This window comes from Equus caballus, chromosome 2, assembly GCF_041296265.1.
Source record: "Equus caballus isolate H_3958 breed thoroughbred chromosome 2, TB-T2T, whole genome shotgun sequence".
Classification (NCBI taxonomy): Eukaryota; Metazoa; Chordata; class Mammalia; order Perissodactyla; family Equidae; genus Equus; species Equus caballus.
Window position 1 is genome coordinate 87,641,125 of NC_091685.1, and position 19,398 is coordinate 87,660,522.

General features: G+C 39.6%; 1 long non-coding RNA gene across 1 annotated transcript in view; it reads right to left on the reverse strand.

Moving 5' to 3' along the window:
- Positions 1-1,081: 1,081 nt before the first annotated feature.
- The window catches only part of LOC138923289 (uncharacterized), a 51,354-nt gene continuing 33,037 nt past the window's right edge, over positions 1,082-19,398 (reverse strand). The window contains exons 3-4 of the long non-coding RNA XR_011436739.1: positions 5,969-6,032; positions 1,082-4,643 (exon numbers count right to left, since the gene is read on the reverse strand). This is a non-coding gene — a long non-coding RNA (uncharacterized lncRNA). The remainder of the gene's footprint in view (positions 4,644-5,968; positions 6,033-19,398) is intronic.

The following is a 19,398-nucleotide window of genomic DNA, read 5'->3' on the forward strand; positions in this document are numbered from 1 at the left end:
TTCCGTCTGCGACACCTCCTAAATGGTTTCCCCATTTTCTATCTTGCCCCACTCCAATCCAAACTTCAAACAGTAACCAAAATTATCTTTTAAAAACAAATCACACTTGCTAGAAGTCTTTCAATGGATTTCCACGGCATTTAGAACAAAATCTGAGCTCTCCAACACATTTTGGCCCTTGCTTTTTTTCTATCCTTTTTCCATGTCATTGGTTGTCTCCCACCACCACCACCTGTACCCCTTGCCTAAGTGCTCCAGCCCCACTGACCTCCTTTCAATGTTCCTAATAAACCAGACTCTATCTCTGGGCCTTTCCACATATTATTTCCACTGACTGGGACACTATTTCACCATTTTCATGACACTTTGCTTCTCATACTTTTGATTTCAGCTTAACTGTGACCTCCGCAGGGGGGTTTGCCCTGTTTATCCAACTAAAATTAAGTATCTTTGCTTTTCTTGTCATTAACACCATATTTGTCCATTCATAATACTTATTATGATCTTCAATCATCTATTGGCATAATTATTTACTTTTATATTGCTCATCTACCTCCAGTGAGATATCAACTCCACGCGGTTAGGGCTCATGCTTGTTTTGTTTGCAATGGCGTATCCAGAACCTTACACAGTGCACGGCACATACATATTTATTGAATGAATGAATGAACAAAATTACTGCTTTTACAGAGTCTTGATTAAAGCGGTAGCTGTGGGAACCCACGCAAGAAAGGGATCACTTCAGAGAGGAAGATGTATTTAAAAAGGCACACGTCTGAACGAGAGAGGGTCTGAAATGGCAGAGAAGCACAATTTCAGGTTAAGGCATAAGGCCAGTTCCAATACTAATCCAGAATTTCAAGTCACATTCAAAGGAAGGCTAGACTACAAATGAAAATCTCCTGAAACCAGTCACTAGAAAGAATCGCCAAGATGCACTCAGCACCTCTACCCTCTCTCCCACTTCCCCATGCAAGCAAAGAACATATTATTCCAAAGCACTGTAAGCAGCTCCCTTATGTAATGGTGCTTTTTTCTTTCTTTTTTTCTTTTTTTTTGCTTGCATGTCCTCTAATAAAAATTTCTTTCTTTCTTTTTTTTTTTTTTTAGGAAGATTAGCCTGAACTAACATCCACCACCAATCCTCCTCTTTTTGCTGAGGAAGATTGACCCTGAGCTAACATCTGTGCCCATTTTCCTCTATTTTCTTGTATGTGGGGCGCCTGCCACAGCATGGCTTGATAAGTGGTGCATAGGTCCACGCCCGGGATCCAAACTTGCGAACCCTGGGCTGCTGAAGCAGAGAGCACAAACTTAACTGCTACACCACCAGGCTGGGCCCCAAATTTTTGAAAACTAATGTACCCCCTCAACACATTTTTAAGTAAGCATTTGAATTATTTATCATATTTACAGTTTCAAATTTTACATCATTCCTTTTTCTTTTTGAGCTCATAGTTTCATTCTGCTTTGCCCACAGAATTTTATACTAATATGAACTTGGCAACAAAATATCAACATATTACAGAGCTTGGTAAATAATTATTAAACATAAAATTCAAATTTTATTTAAAATGCATCTTTCAATGGGATACATGAAGCTTCTTTTTTCAATTAGTTGATGCCCCATGAATGAATATTACTTTTTGCTAGAATAAGATGGCTTCAGCAACAATTCCATCTCTGCTTACTTTTGCTTTAAAATGTAGTTGCTGAGACACCTTGCTCACATCAATACATAGATAGGCACACATGGAAGGCAAATAGGTATGTTTTAGAGGTACTACTCATTTCTTTGAATTCTTTCTGATTCTTGTATCAAAAATAACAAAGTGATGTATGATCACAAATTATTTTCAATGTCTGAGAGTTGAAAACTCAATTGGGTCCTCCTTCTATTTATCAAAAACAAAAAGTGGAAACCCACTCAACTTGGAAAAGGATTCATTACCCAGTCAGCCATCCAGTTTCTTAAATGTTGAGAAGTACATCAAAAAGTCTCTACCAAGATATATTAAACAACTATCATTTGTGGATTTTACTGTTTCACTTAAGGGCACCTTATTTAACCTGATACACACATAAACGGTTGGGAAAACCAACTGTTGCTTATTTCATTAGAGCTTTTCAAATATAATATTTTTATTAAATACTTTAATATTATAACACACTTTAAATATACTTTAGTTCAACTTGAGAGCTATACATTTAACTCATTCATTTAATGGAAAACATTTGCCGTATAAACAGTCTTTGTTGTCAAACCACTCAGACAAATTAGGCTCACTTTCTGTCAGAACATATCTGACTTCATTTATTAATCCCAATAAACATGTAAAAATATGTCTCTAAAACAACCATCCACTACAATGTCATTCTTAAAAAATAAAATAGCCAGTTGTCTTACCAGCAAAATGAGTTTATTTGGGAATGGCAGAGAATTGCAATTTAGGACAAGCAAGCAATGGAGAAACTGAAGCAAGTCAGGAAAACAAAGGAGAGGGACTTGCTTTTACAGAAGAAAGGAGGGAGTTGGAAAGGGCTGTTTTGAAGAGAAGTCCAATGGAGGAGAGCAGAGAGTTCAAACTTCTCATTGGCTGAGTGTGGTGGTTTTTCATTGGCTGGGCTATTACTGGGAAATCGTCCTTCCCACTGCTCAGGTAGTAAAGTAAGCTTCTTCCTGATGTGGATGAAAGGTACTGTCTCTTCCTGTCTAGGGTCTGCAGATGTCAAGGAGAGCTCTCCTTTCAGGCCTTCCCAACTCCACTTTAAATGAGGCTTCCTTTATTTATTTTCATAATTTTCATAATAGACGGACAGATAATACTCCCACTCTTGCCATGAAATAAGACTCTGCCTTCAAAAAGTCTCAGGGATCTCCCTCAGCAGAGAATGTTTCTTTGGCAATATCTGGAGTATGGAAACGACAAGATCCTTTAAAAGGGTACTGTATTTCTATCATCCCTTTGTTTGGCACCACAGAGGATTTTATATCCTGGACAATGCATCATAGTATGACCTGGGATGGGTGAGAGAGAAATGCTTTTCTAAAGTAGAAAGAGAATGAAGACTATGAAAGGGAGTATGAAAGAGAGAAACAGTCTTGTTTTCAGCCCACCTCCACTTAATTTTAGAAAGAGCACATACGAAAGCTGAGGATCTGGAAATGAATCCCCTTAAATCCAGGCATGCCTGTGTACCTCTTGGGAAGTCTTCAGGTACCCCCATACTTGAAGACCTGTGCCCAGTTGCTCTTGGGAGAGGTCTATCCTGGGCTGCAGACTGAACCAAAACATGATGCATCCAAATAGCTGGGGATGACGAGGGACCACCAAGAGTTATCCTCATCCCTCATACTGTGGGCCTGCCTCTCATCTCACCATGTCCCAAACATGAGCTGTGGCCATAGGAGTGGGACCACTTACTGCTGCATACTGGTGGTTTGGGAGCAGTTATTCTTGTCACTGGGAGACTGGTCCACCCTCTCGGGATGGGTAAAATGGGGAGTATGCTTGCCTCTTGGCACCTGTATATTCAACTGAATATCAACCCAAGGAATTTTCTAATTTTATGATCAATGCCTTAGTCTGAATGAGTTTAGGTAGTTTGTGTCAGTAAATGTAAGCTTTACCCAAAAAGTAAGTCAAAGTGGGATACAAAATAGAGCCAGGATTTTTCATTTGTTTATTAATTGACTAGTAACAATGCAATTGGGATATGCCAAACACTATGCCTAACCAAAATAGCCCTGCAAGGATGCTATTATTGCCCTTATCTTACGGTTGAGGAAACTGAGGCTGTGTGGTCTCATGGCTAGCAAATGGGAAAACTCAGACTCACAAAGTTTGCAGTTTTCACCATGCCACACTTCCTCTGTATCCTTTGTCCACTGTGCCCATTGCACACAGGAAATGCAGCCTCAACAATAATAAGAAGTTGATGCATCTTTCTTCTCTGTGTTCTGTGTTGACTTTTCAGGGTTATGAGTCATGTCCAAATTAACTATAGAAATTGGATAGTGTGGAGAAATTAAAATCACATATAATCCCCAAACCTCATTTTAGCCAATAACCTCAGCCTCCTATTCCGTAAGGACTTTTAGAAGACACTAACAGGTGACAATATTTGACAGGTTCTATTTTCACACCTTGCTTTTTCATTCCTATCCTTAAGTAGAGATAGTAGCATACAGAGAGAAATTTGAAAGTTAAACAGCAGGAAGAGAGAGAAGAGAATGCAAGGATTTAAATTCTACCTGAATATGAGTAAGGTGGCAATTGTGATGTTAATCTTCACTTTGTAACTTCAGGTTATCACTGATTTCAAACTGTACCTTCAATTAAATTGCAGAATCAAATGCATTGATTAGATCATGGAGCCTAAATATCAAACTGCTGAGCATGAACTGAGTTCTGGGTCATAGTCAGGGAGGGTAGCAGACACGTCCAGCATGCCCACCATGTCATTCCCTCTCAGTTCATTTCTGCCTGTAGCTGCAGCTGCAGTGGACAGTCCCGAGTCATCTCAGACTCACTTTGCTCTGCCAGTGTCCATCTCAAGTCCGTTCTCATGGACCTTTCTGCTGGGCGGTGGTGGGCAGGATTCTCTGATGCCACGGGGTGCTCAGCCCACACAAGTGCAGCCTGGGAGTAGGGGTGGGAGGAGTGCAGTTTGTTAATGACCCTGGAGCAACTTGCAACCAATAGGAATGGGAGCCAGTGGAAAAATGGTCCAATCTCCCATCTTTCAGGAGGATAATACTGGGATACATATGTACACTTTTCTGAAGGTCCTTGTTGCCTATGACGTAACCTCAATAACACACTCATTTATTGACTTTTCCTTCTTCCCTGTCTCACTCTCCCTATTTGCTCACTCTTGCTTCCTGGGACCACCTCCCAAATAATATACTTGCTCCCAAGACTCTCAGACTCTACTTTGGAGGGAACCCAAACTAAGACATGGAATTACCAGATATTATTTACAAATAAGCCACTCTCCATGGAAATAGCTAAACAAAACAGAAATTAAATGGCAAAGCAGGTCATTCCAATAAATCAGTAATTCTTGACTCACAAGTGGGAAAGTAGATGAAACAGGGAAATGTGCCCCAGGGGAAGCACATAAGGGTCATTCAGGGGGACTTTTCAAACCACATCCTTGAAATTGTGATTTATCTTTATGGGACATTGCATAATTCCTTCCCCATGAAAGAATCCCAGCCACATCAAGTCACTGTCTTGTCACCATTACTGATGAGGAAATATGTTGTGTGGGGCAGGAAAAGAAGGTGGCTGCAGTGACAGCTTTTTAAAGACAACATTTTTTAGAGGCTGTTTGGTACATTACTCAATAGTCTTAGCTATTTTTAATTGTAGTTTAATTTAACTCTGGTGTCCTTGTCCTCATGCTTAGATTGTTGGAGCTAAATAAAGAGAAATTCTAAGCTTTTCCTTCTAGCATCTGGGCCGAACTTGGAAAGTCTTCATCGCTCCTCCAGGCCCCTTTGCCTTCTCCATGAGTCGGAGATGAACAGGCCATGTAACTGACCTCTACTCTGACAGCATAAAACTCGTGACCTGTTTTTCCATTTTGTTCTTTAAAGAACAGCAAAACTCCCCTTTCCCGGCAAATTAGAGTTAGAATTTGCCAACTAAGGGTAACTTGGAATTTGCATATAATTCCTTTAGCAACTCTCAGGAAACCTGCAAAATTTACAGCTGCACTAGAGAACTTCTCATAAGAAAAAAAAGTTGCAGAGAATATTCATATCTCTACTCGGAATAAAACATTTTAAAGCACAAATTTAAGAAGGTCTTATGGCATATAGATTTAAACTGCCTTCACAGTAGCCATATATTTCAAAACACTGTAATCAAAAGCCAGGATCGGAGGGAATGCTTTAAGCCTGCCACATACAACCTGGCCACTGCAGACATTATTAGTTGAACACAGAACTCTTTCTCACCAAATCTGGATGCAGCTTCTGCAGTCCTTTTGACAGAACACTCTGGTTGACCAAGGTTCTTAAACTGATGGATGAAAATCAGGAAAGACAAACATAGAATAGCATTAAGGATACAATTATGAACAAAATGAAGCCCTTGCCCCCATGGAGCTAGCTTCTTGGAGGAAATACACAATAAATCAACAAACAAATATCTATTTAATATTTGGAGCAGAGTTTGACAGTTGCCTTCTAAGTACATACTTTTTGATTCTTTTTCAAATTAATAGAATAATAGTTTTATCTGGACATATGGCCTCCTAGCTAAAAGACCATATTTCCCAGCCTCCTTCATAGCTAGGTGTGGCATAGGACTAAGTTCTAGTCAATGATATCTCAGCAGATATACTTTGCGGGACTTCCAGGAAGTTTCCTTAAAAGAGGGGTAGCTAGTCTTTCTTTCTCTTTTCCTCCATTTTGCTGCTGGGAAACTGGATATGATGGCTGGAGACCCAGCAGCCATCTTGAGCCTAGAGGATTAGAGTCACATCCTAGGTACTGTGGTTTGAAAAGCTGGAAGAAATCTTTAGTCTTCAATAACTGTGGAGGCACCATACCAGCCCTCAACTGTCTGCTTCCAGACTTCTTTTACTCAAGAAAGAAAGGAATTTCCACTTTATTTAAGCTACTACTTTCCCAGTTTCTCTTATTCATAACTTAACCTAATCCTAACTGATCATTTTTAAATACATACACACACATCCTACATAACGTTGAATTAGGTATATAATAGTGAAATGTATGTCCAATAGTGGGTACCAACTGGTCATAGAAGAGAGGCAGACTTCAGTGTTTCAACTGGAACATACAATTATAGATTTAAATTTTAACATTTGGCAGGAGTAAAAGTACGTATTTTCTTTTGTGGTTGTAGATTGTATTTATGAGTGGCATCATTTGTGAAAAGTTGCAGTGTTTGCATGGAGTAAATTAATGAATGGTTAAACTGCTATGTTAAATTCAGGGTTTGTTTTCTGTTTTGAAGCAGTTTGCAGAGCCATAAATTTCCTGTCTGCGTTGGGTATTCCGAGGGAGCACGTTCCAATCTGCGTTCTGGCCCTCTCTGTCATCTTTCATCAGAGCATCAGAACCATCAAAACACTAGTGCTGCAATCTTATTCTCTTGTTTTTTAAAGCACCAAAGCCATGCTGGTTTGCATATTTATTGGCATAAATTTGAATATTAATTTCAATAGGTGTTGCCTCTAAATCTAGAAAATAAATACAGCCTGCTGCAATTATACAGATAACCAGTATTTATGGCACATGAGTGCCTTAAAGTTTTAAACCTTCTACATTTAATTATATTCAGATTATACTCACACATATACAAACTCACTCATGCAGTTGTTAAATTATAGGTTGTGAACTTCACGGTGAATTTATTCCCTCAGCCAGATGTAAAAGTTTCAGTTTGGAAGAACTGATAATCCAGTTTCAGGAATGTATCGGTCAGGACCACTCTTTCAGTTACAAATGACAAAAAAAAAAACCTAAAACTGCTTTAAGATAAATTGTGAATTTATTGGCTCACTCAACTCAGAAGTCCACGGGGTTGTCTAACTTTGGGTACCACCAGACCGAGGGTTCAAATGATTTCTCTCCCTCCATCTTTCTGCTCTGCTGACTCCTGTGGCTTCAGTCTCAAGCAGATTCCTTCTACACATGGCAGTAAGACACCCCTGCCAGTCCCAAGCCGGTGTTGTCCTTGCAGTTTATAATCTCAGAAGAATAAAGGCCCATCTCTCCATATCAATCCCCAGGAAGAAATGGTTCCTGGCCAGCCTCGGTCAGGCATCCAGTCTTCTGAGCTGACAGCCTTGCCAGAATCACATGCGGTTAGGAAAGAATAGTTCCCAAAAGGAAACAACGGGAGCAGACAAAAAAAGAAAAGAAGAAAAAGGAATGTGTGCTCGTGAAGGAAGGCATGATCATTCATCGGCTTTTGATGAAATGAAGATGAGATCAACTTACCACTAGGCTAAAAACGCTGGGTCCCTTCTTAGCTTGTCCGGGCAACTACCTGGAAAAATCACTAGGAAGCTGGCGGCATGTACTGGTGCTTCTCAAACTTTAACATGCATACAAATCACCTGGTATTGTGTTAAAACAGATTCTGATTCAGTAAGTCTGGGGTAGGGCCCAGGATTCTGTAGACACAACAAATTCCCTGGTCGTGCTGATTCTGCTGGTCCATGGACCACACTTTGAGTAGCAAGGGTAGACCCTTGGTCACCACAGAAAGTCTGTCTGACCCCAAGAGTGCAGCTCCCTGCCTCTCTTTCTTCAGAGTTCTTTTACCATCTTCCCTTTGGCACAGCCTCCAGTCCCATGGATAATGTTGCCTTTACTACTGCCATCCAGGGGCTAATAAGGCTAAGGTCCCTGCCTTTTTTAATCTCCTGGGACAGTTTTACTGGCTTCTGGTTTGGGTGTAAAAAGTCCCTGTTGGGCAAGCATCCTTCTCTGTGACTGGCACCTGTCAAAACAGATACTCTGTGCTGAGCAATTAGGCCTTGCTGCTGTTGGACTGCTTTTCAGTTTGCATTCTCATAAATTATGGAGAGTTTAGGAAAACTGTACCACTGATAGCACTACTTTCTGGACATGCAAAATTACTTGTTTGCATAATTTACAGCAAATTCATAAGTCTTACTCAGCACCTGGGTGTTCTTTCCCATTTAGTATGCAGGTGTATAAAAGATGCATAAGACCTTCTCTGGGATGCTCTCCAGACATAATACTCATCAGCTGCATCCTGAACAAACAAGAATTTCATCTGGGCTTTTGAACAGGGGCATGAGAATGTGAACAAGTGGAACTAGGCATTGTTTAGCTGAATGCTACATTTCTGTGTTTCCCTCTCTGCCCTTTTCCAGAAATAGCCTTGATTCCCCACCCCACCCCCAACTTAGCCCACATCCAACACTCACTTGCTATCTCTATAAAGGAGCAAGAGGAGAAGGGAAAACCTAGCAAGACTAAAAAAGTCACACATGTACTTTTCTCCATCTTTAATAAATGAATTCAGGTGAAAATGAACTTCAAGGATGGGCTTAAAGGGGAAGAGAATTGCTGAATGGTATTGTTGAAGCAGAGAGGAGCAAGCCCATCCACTTGACTTGGGAGATCCCAAGAGATTATAGGCTGATTATTTTATATGTACATTTTGCCTGGTGAAGCCATCTCCTTCTCTTCTCCTCTTTCCCTCTCTGAGTCACTGCGAAGAAGCAGCAACACGTAGAGTTTGTGTAATCCTGGCTCACTCCCTCGCCACACCCCTCCCCCAGCCCTCAGTTCAGAGTTCCACTTGCCACCCTCTTGCAAATGTCTCTCCCAGAGTCACAGCTTAGTACACACTGCCCAAAAAGAAAAAAATGTCAGTCTCGTCAAGTGTTTGATAGCAGGCACTTGCTTGAGGTACAGGGCTCAATTTCCTGTACTGAAAATCAGCCATTCTTGGGAATCGAAAATTCATACTATATTTTGTGGAAATCTGATGGGAAATTATGTCTGGGGAAATTTCTGCACTTAAGATATGCAAATTCACAATTTGATTGTAATGCCAACCCATGATCCAGTGCTCCTACCCTGACTCTTATAAGATGAGAGGCTATAAACACTAGTATATTAAAAAATGTATCCACCAAAGTAAAATTAGTGCTCAGCAAAAGCTTATTTTTCTAGAATCTTATTTCTCAGATGGATTGGTATAGTTTTAGTGGTACATATTGCCAGCCTATTATAAATACATAAGCCTATCAAAAACTGATAGAAAAATGCATCAGATAATACACTGTGAACTAGGGATCAATGCTATACTAGTCTCGGGGGATGTACCTAATGACCTAATAGAATGTTTCTGACTCTAATTTCTCTGATTCTGTGAAATCAATTTTTCTATAAACTATAACCAGTATATGAGTGTTTTGCAAAAACTAATTGTATTGGCATAATAGGAATGTCAAGTTACAATGCAATGGACATTCTGTTGTCCTTTTATTGAAACTAATAGACTAGCATTAAAAGGAATAAAATACTGAAAATGATAACAGTTTATGGCTTTGATTTTTTTTTTTCCAGCCTCTTAAATTTAATGGTATAGCACATTGGCTCTCAATCTCCTTTTATGGGTATTTGAGCTTGACCCTGTTAAAAATGACAAAGGAATGGCTAGGAAGAAGCATTTTTCCACTATCTTACTCTCAGCTGTGTGGTCGAGAAATAGCCATGCTATGGCATCTTCATCTGCGAGGTTCATATGTCAGCTGCTGCTGCTGCTGCTGCTGGGAAGGTTCAATGAAGGAGAAGAGTTACGAGGATAAGTCTCTTGCTTTGTAATGTTGACAAATTAGCCGATCTCAGCTCTTCCTTTCAGAAATACTTCCACCCAAGGGGAATGGGATGAAATTGAAGTTGGTCATGCCACCCCAGGATGACCTTGAATGAAATAGATCTCTCTGTTTACCAGGCATAAAGATTACACTGGACTTATCAATCAGGAGGCCAACAGTATCATAGATTTATCTTACTAATTTGAACTTCACAGGCATGGGAAGCTAAAGTTTTATTGCTAATTATTGTTGTTGTGGTTGTTGCTATTTAATGGACTTTGGAAGCCTCTCCCCAAGCAGATGGGCTTTCCTCTTTGACACTTATCCCAAGTGTGACTGATAATTAATTTTGTGACTATATATTTAACATTAGACTCCCTCACTAGGCTGTAAGTGCTGTGAAGTCCGGAACCGCATTCATCCTTCTAACCTTCCAACCGTACAGCCCCAGTTGATAGCACAAGTTCTCAGTAAGTAGAGAGACCATTCTGTTCAGTATCAGTTTTCACCAGTTATCTTATAATAATTATTAAAATATACAGTCACTCTATCATTAAGTATGTGTTAGACGGATGAATGGATGAGCAAACACTTGGCCGTGTATTAGAAATGGTACTGGACTTGGAGTCAAGAGACATTGGTTGGTGTCTTTACTCTGTATCAGATATGTGACTTGAACAAGTGAATTAAGCTCTCTGAGGCTAAGCTTCTTCACTGTGAAATGGGAAAAATACAGATCAAATAGGATGCCTATCACATTGCAACTTCTCAACAAATACTTCTTTTCTTCTTCATTTAAGGTAGCACTATCCAATACAACTTTCTACAATGATGAAAATCTTCAGTATCTGCACTGTTCAATATGGTAGCCACCAGCCACATATGGATATTGAGCGCTTGAAATAGAACTAGTGCAACTGAGGAACTGAGTTTTTAATTTTATATAATTTTAATCAACTTAAATTTAAATAGCCACATGTTGCTAGTGGCTACTATATTGGACAGTACAGGTCTAAGGGGCTCCATAGGTTTTAGAAGACCCAAATGGGGGAACTACATAAATAGCAAGTTTCAAAAGAGCTCTCAATAACTTCTGGGGTCTGCAGCATCTAGGATTGAGTGCATTCCATTTCCTTTTGTGAATCACATATTCTGAGTCTGACCAGTTTTTATTGTTTTAGTAGACTGTCAATAGCTGGATGCTTATTAACTGTTTTAAAACTCAGGACAGTTCTCATAATTATAATACACATTTGATATGAAATGACTTTGCCTTCTTTTCACCCATGAGAGCTAGAAGCTCCCAAAGAAGACTTACCATGCTGGGGAACCATAATTTCACACCACTTGGCCCCCATCAAAACTGTGAAGCCACCAAATGTGTTTTACTTAAAAAATGAATAACTCATAGTCACGCACTTTTTTCCAGCTTCGGTGAGCAATATTTTAAGAAATACTGAATGCCAATCTTTTTAAGTTGGGGATTTAAATTTAAGGGAGAGGGGAAAATATTTTATTCAATTAAATTTTCAGACTTTGCATTAGTCTTTGAGCAGTAGTTAATTGTACACTTGAGGGAGGGGGAAAACGGGATGATATATTTTCATTGGATTTCAGAAAAATTAAATGGAAGAATTATTTTAACACTTTACCTGGAAAGGGGACATCATTAAAAAACTCAGATGACTTTTCTCTGTAGCTGCCATTTAAACTTGTAGCCATGAGTCACACACTCAAAACACAATAGCAGATTGCTTTGTGAGCTAGTTTTTAAGGTAATATGGAAACATATTAATACCAAAGCTCACGATCACTAGAGGAGTCAAATGTGTATTGGCTCCATAATACTCAATATTGAAACTTCAAAATGCTGAAAGGAGATCGAATACGTATTTTTAATTTGTTTGAATTAATAGTAAAACTAGGTTTCTCTAAAGCTAAAGCAGGTTCTTTTTTCACTGCAAAAAGGAGAAAGATGTGAAAAAGGACCATTAATACCTAACCATGCAGGCTTACAGCCTGTTGCTCAAAGAAAGCAGTAATATACTAACTATGGTTTTATCCCTTTTGGTTAACTTATGAGTTTTTTCTTTACGGATGCCCAGAACTGACCTTTCAGAATGTGCCTAGATGCGAAATTTCTTTTGAGTCATTGTTACCACACCCTTAGTTAGAAAAAACAGCTCTGTTCCAAATCGAGACAAACTAAAAGTGTTGGCTTTTCATAGGCAAATCCAGTTTCTTAACTGGCTCTCCTCAGGAGCTATTGCGCCTGGTTGCTGGGTTCTTGCTGACAGAAAGCCAAGCCAGAAAACATCACGGGGTAGCTCAGTGCACACCAACGGTTAATCATCACTCTAGTGGAGAGTGGATCATGAGATTATATACAGTTACAACATGATTAACTCTCTGCTCATCAATTCAATTTGTTATCGGAAATGTTGCTGCAAATGTGGCATAAATTTCCTGGGCACAGCATTCAGTTCCACCTTATTATGCAGCACAGCTTTCGGAGATATGAGGTACTACGGCTAATCCTAATTTAATTTTAGAAGAAGTTCGCTCTCTGGTTTGCTACAAGCCAAGTCCCATTTCTGATGTGATCCACAATTCTGAGACAGGCTGGAAATACCTGTGTGAATTGTGGTACCAAAGAATAACTGAATCCGGATTAGAAGTGCAGAGTCTCAGAAATTTCCTGGCACTGTCAAGTCTGTGCCTGCAACAACGGCAGCCGGATGCTGCAGCACTGTTTACACGTGGCTACCAGCTTTTGTACACTCTCAGCATCTACTATTAAGAGCATCACTCCAATCTTCTAGCATCTCATAATTCCCAGAACCCAGCCATTGACCTTTCAGGAGAGAACTCGGTGTTCAGAGAAGTCCCTCTCTATTAAAGGAAATAAATAAGTTGATGCCTTTTTAATCTGAGCAGATGCATGGAATCTCCTATGGGGAATTCTCACAAGAATGTTTTTACTTGAATGTTTTTCTGCAAAAGAGAAGGAAGAATCTGGTGTTCTCCTGGGTTAAAAACACAGGCTTTTCATTAACTTGTGATGAATATATATGTACCAAATCCACATCCACTTAAGGTGGAAATTACCCTCTTGGTTTACTGGACCAGGCAGGGACCATCAGTCTCATCACTTCTTAAGAAATCCTCAACAACTCCATAATTGAAGAAATTCTTCCAGGACCGTGGATATTATTTAGCTTCTCTATTACCTAGGATACACCAGGAAAATTATGTGCAAACACAAATCAGATATTCTCCTGGGACTTATTTACTGGATGTTACTTGGCATGAATTCCCACAGCATCAAAATTATGCTCGGAGAAAACACAGAAGACCCAAAGTGAACCATGCTGCTCTTTGCAGGAACAAAGCAGTAAAAAAATAAAGCCTGAGACCGACTATTTTCCTCCTCACTGCTCCTCTCTTATCAGAGGCATCTTCCAGTTGTTGGCCAGTCTCAATGCGAAAGAGCCTCTCTGGCCAACACTGCTACAGTTTCTGCTTCTGGAGAAATATTAAACATGCTGAAGCTACCAAACAGAAAGTCTTTATATATATAGATACCAAAAATCTTCAAATAGGTACATATTATGGCGGGGGGTGGGGGTGGTACACACACGCACATGTGGGAACCATGAATAAATTTTACAACCCTGTTAAATGAAAATAACATTAAGGTTTAAGCATCTTAAATTAAAGCTGCTAATACACCCCTCCATGATTTTAGGAAAACTTTACAAAGTTGCCCAATTGCTCATCTAGAAAAATAAACATTCAAAAAGAGGTAAGAAAAAGATTTGAAAGAGTAAAGGAGAACTTGCTACACTCGATTTTAAAACTTATTATAAACCTGCAATAAACAAGACAGTGTGGTGCCAACACAAGAATAAACGGCTAGACCAATGGAGCATGGATGAAAAAAGACTATATATGGTTTCTGGCACATATATATAGCTAAAGAGAGCGCGCATTTGTGTGTGTGTGATGTATTTTATGATAGTGTTGGCATTGTGTGATAGAGTAGAAAGAGTATGAACTCTAGAATCAGACAAATTCAAATCTGGATTTGAATTCCAGTTCTAACACTTCTTAGCTGCATGTTCTTGAGCAAGTTAATACTCTTCCTAAATATTAAATTACCTAAATCTAATAGAAGTGATGATAGGTATCTTGAAAGGTGTAAAGATTTGAGAATCAACTTATATGCAACATGTATCAGCCAAGGTTTTTACTCCCAAGCAACAGAGACATACTCTGGCTAATTTGGGCAGAAGGGGAATTTATTCAAGGCTACTGTGTCACTTGCAAAATTTCTGAGAAGGTTGGAGAACCAGACTGGGGAAAGGAAGGACCCAGGAAGGCTGAGCAGCAACAAGGACAGCAGAAATTCATGGCACCAAAGAGTATGTGGAGACTTGAGCCCCACCACTGAACACTTGGCTGCCACAACTCGACCGCCTCATTTGCTCCTGGAAAGTAGGAAGTGTTGACATCACACATCAGAATGGCCTTTCCTCGTTCCACCTTCTTGGGATCAATAAATCCAATTGTGAAGTCTGAGTGTGTCCATTGATTGGCTGAGCCCAAATCAATGCTCCTAACCCAAGTGCAGAGTAGGACGGGAAAATAAGTTCTTGGCATTTTCAAGTTTTATAGTCAAGGCAAGATCTCCTTCCCAATAAGATTCATAAGATGGAGAATTTACCAAACAAAGTAAGGAACTTCAGATTCTGGGTCACCTAGAAGATGCACAAGTTCATTACAAACGATATCAAAGCTCCTGACACATAACAGGCGTTCAGTAAGTGGTGACTATGAATATTTTCACAAATCAGTGGTAGAAAGGAACAATTCACTATTCAACACATAAAGCTGAGACCATTAGTTATTTGCGAGGAAAAGAAAAATCTAAAATTCACCAAAATAAATTCCAGTTGGATCAAAGATTTAAAAAAGAAATCAATCTGTAAAAAATTACGCATCCCACTGGGCCCATCAATGCCGCCTCCTGATCTTCTCTGAAAGGATATGAATTTAAGCCCCGTGGGTTTTTTAATGGTGTCTCCTCCAGTTCTGGAAACACAGGAGAGGCTTGCCTACCTTTTAGAACCTGACCCATATGCCCTGCTCTTAATTTTGCATTTGACCCCCAGTTGGAAACTCTCTTCTTTTATACTGAAAATAAAATGTTAAAATAACTTCTCATGTGCTTAACTTCTACAAATCTTTCTTAGGGTCATTCAGCCAGCACTGCAGATGACATTACCAAGAATGCTCTAGTGGCCTGGATTTTACGTTTCCGCTAAATTGTAGGTTCCAGGTAGGCAAAAGCCTTGCTTTACACATCTTTGTCTCCTTCTATGCCTGGTTCAATGCTCCGAACATAGGAGGTATCGATTCACAATTGAGGAAACCTGAATTGCTGGTTAACTGTTTTGAAATGTCTGGTAATGGTTTCAGCTTTGAGCAAGCACTAACTCAGACAAAGTAATCTCTCTGTTCCTCAATTTCCTTTCCTTTAGAAGGACGAGTACGCTTACATTACCTACTCCCCCATAACTTCACATAACATCAAATATTGATCATTTCAGGCTCGATGAAACAATTCATAGGTGACAGCTCTTAAGTTCACAGGTGGACAGCTTTCCAAAATGTGTAATACTCTCTTTCCTCTCTTATCTATACTCCTTGCTGTTCCCAATTTCCATCTGCTACTCCTATATCCAATTCTGAAAGGCTAGTCAAAGGTGCATGAGGGTGGTCAGAAATTTTTCTTTTCTAGCTATATTTCTTGTTGATTATGTTTTTGTTCTTAATTTACTGCTTTTCACTATTGTTAGAATAGATATGTGATCTGAAACACTAATTTCTTTATGATTGAGGTGATTCTTGCTTTTCCTTTGGCTTCCTAAAAGATTCTGAAATTATTTATTTAAGTTGAGAGATCACTTTGAGACTGTTGGATGCAAATAACTGTAAATATGTATACTATTAATGTTGTTGATGCAAAAAGGGGGAAAACTCCATTTCTTACATATACAATATTTTCATTTTTAAAAGTTGAGAGCAAAAATACTGTTAGTCGTGATACATCCTTAAATAACAAATGAATAAGGATTTACTGTCTGTGAAAAATTCTATTCAGCTCCAGACGTGAACAAGGCCATTTGCTGGCCTGTTTGATTCATCTCTGAGAATAAAAAGAACCAAAAGTCAGTTCCCTTTAGTCCAAGCTCTTTCATATTTTATTTGCTAATGTACAGCTAATTTCTAAATTAAGAACATGCTTACAAGAAAGGTTAGGAAGTTATTCATTCCCATCCATTAGTAAGTCTGGTTTTGATTGAAATTTTAAATAACTTTTAATAATTAGTGCAGCTTGGCTTTTGGATTTCAAATAAGATGAAAGAATCTGTTTTCTTTTTGATTTAGAATTATAGTAGTTTTAGCCCAGTCAAAAGATTCCAGTGTTCCTCCCAATGAAATGCTTTGGGGAATTCCTTAATTCTTCCAAGGATAAGATGTGCTGACCATGTACTCCCATTACCAAATTTTAAAGGATCAAAGTGTTGAATTATATTTGTGATTAGGTCAGGGGTCAGCAAACTTTTTCTGCAAAGATCCAAATACTAAATATTTTAAGTTTTACAGGCATTAGGTCTCTGTCACAAGCTCCCAATTCTGCCATTATAGTGCAAAAGCAGCCGTGGACAATACATAAATGACTGTGTGGAGCGGTGTTCCAATAAAACTTTATTTATAAACACTAAAATTTGAATTTCATGTGGTATGAAATATTCTTCTTCTTTTATTTTTTTTTCAAGAAGTAAACATTATTATTAGTTCATGGGTAATATAAACCAGATGGTGAGCTATATTTAGTCAGCAGGCCATAGTTTGCTGGTCCCTCCTTAAGGTTAATTGGGGATGAATTTCTTGAGAAGTTTTCACTAAATAGCATATACTATTGAAGCCCAAGTTTTGCCATATCTTCCATAATTCCAGCCCAAATTCTTTCAATGTATGCTATGCATTCACTAAAAAGAAGGATGTGGCATTATATGTACTGATATTGAATGCTCTCCAAGGCACACATGTAAACTAGGCTCTCGTGTGTGTGTGTTTGTGTGAGTGTGTCTGTTTTATTGAGGTAACATTGGTTTATAACATTCTATAGATTTCAGGTATACAACATTATAATTTGACGTCTGTATATACTACAGTGTGTTCACCACCAAAAATATAGTTTGGATCTGTCACCATATGATCGACCTCATTTGTATTTAAAAGGGAAAATTATATACACATACATGCCTCAATATGCTAAGAGACCTCATGAAGGATGTACCAGAAATCTGTAACAGTGGGGCCGGCCCGGTGGCACAGCAGTTAAGTGTGCATGTTCTGCTTCGGTGGCCCAGGGTTCCCCGGTTCGGATCCCAGGTGCAGACATGGCACCACTTGGCAAGCCATGCTGTGGTAGGCATCCTACATATAAAGTAGAGGAAGACGGGCACGGATGTTAGCTCAGGGCCAGCCTTCCTCAGCAAAAAGAGGAGGATTGGCAGATGTTAGCTCAGGGCTAGTCTTCCTCAAAAAGAAAGAAAGAAATTTGTAACAGTAGTTGCCTCCATAGAGGGGAATTAGAGGACAAAAGGGGACAAGAGTGAGCAGGTGACTTAATTTTCACTATATACCATTTTGCACCTTTTGGCTTTTGCACCATTGAAACGAATCTATTTTTTAAATAATAAATTAATTTTTTAAAGTTAAAAAATGCTGAAAGGAATGACTAGAGGGACCTTGAAGTCAGTACTTAATATCTTGTAAATTAAAAGGGGCCCAGAATAAGAGTACAAATGAAGGTCCTGGTCCAGATGATTCAGATTCAAGTTCTCTTAAATCCGTTTTCACTGTCACTTGTCACTGTTTCTGTGTCTCAGCTTTGCATGCTCTGCTAATCTGGGGATCTGAATCTCTGTCATTTCACTCCTTGCGATCTGTAGATGAACTGACGGAGATTCAGTGATTCCCAGAGCTCCTTTCACCAGCTAGAGGCCTTCGTATAAAATGTGCCTGGGGAGGACGGAAGGAGGGAAGGAAGGAAGCAAGAAAAGAAGGAAAGAGAATATGAAACAGAGACTGTATGTGGGCTTACAAAGCCCAGAATAGTTGTTATCTGAGCCTCTGTGGACAAGATTGCCAACTCCTCATTTTGAAACACCCATGAAGGAAAACAATTCCTTAGAGGTCCAGGCCCTGCAAGAAACAGGTAGCAGACTGAGAGGGTATCAATTACCTATTCTCACAGTAATGCTGCATAACAAACCATTCCAAATCTCCATGGCTGAAAGCAACAACACCATCGTTTACACATCTGTGGGTGGGCTGGGCTCAGCTGGCACAGCTCTGCTGATCTTGGCTGGACTCACACACCTGCGGATTGGTTGAGTTCGCTAACATGGGTGAAGCTAGGCTGGGGCAGTCAGCTCTGCACTGAAAGTCTGCTGGTCTGGATCTTCACTACTGTCTCTCACCATCCCTAGACCAGCGGGCTAGCCAAGACATGCTCTTCTCATGGCAGTGACAGAAGTCAAAAGAGAGTGGAAACATGTGGTTGTTCTTAGGGGCCTCGACTTGGAACCAATCCATGGTCACTTACTTCCTCTGCAGACCATTGATCAAAGCAAGCCACATGACCCAGCCCAAAGTAAAGCAGCAGAGAATATTCTCCCCACTTAGAGGAGCCGCCTAGCCTCATGGCAAGGATGTGAATGCGGGAGGATGGAGAACTGTAGCCAATAATGCAAACTGAAATTCAGTTCAGTGCTTACTGAGCGTCACCCGGTGCCAGGCACTCTTCTGGGTGCTGGGAATCTATCAGCAAACAAGACTGACTATCATCCCTGCTGTGGGAGCTTAATTCTAGTGGGATATGGAAGGGATTGAACAGTCAGTGGTATTCCCTTCTTGTCCGTTTTGTTTTGTTTCACTGGGGAATGAGTTTGCTGGCATGTTTGCTCCTGGAGGGTAGGA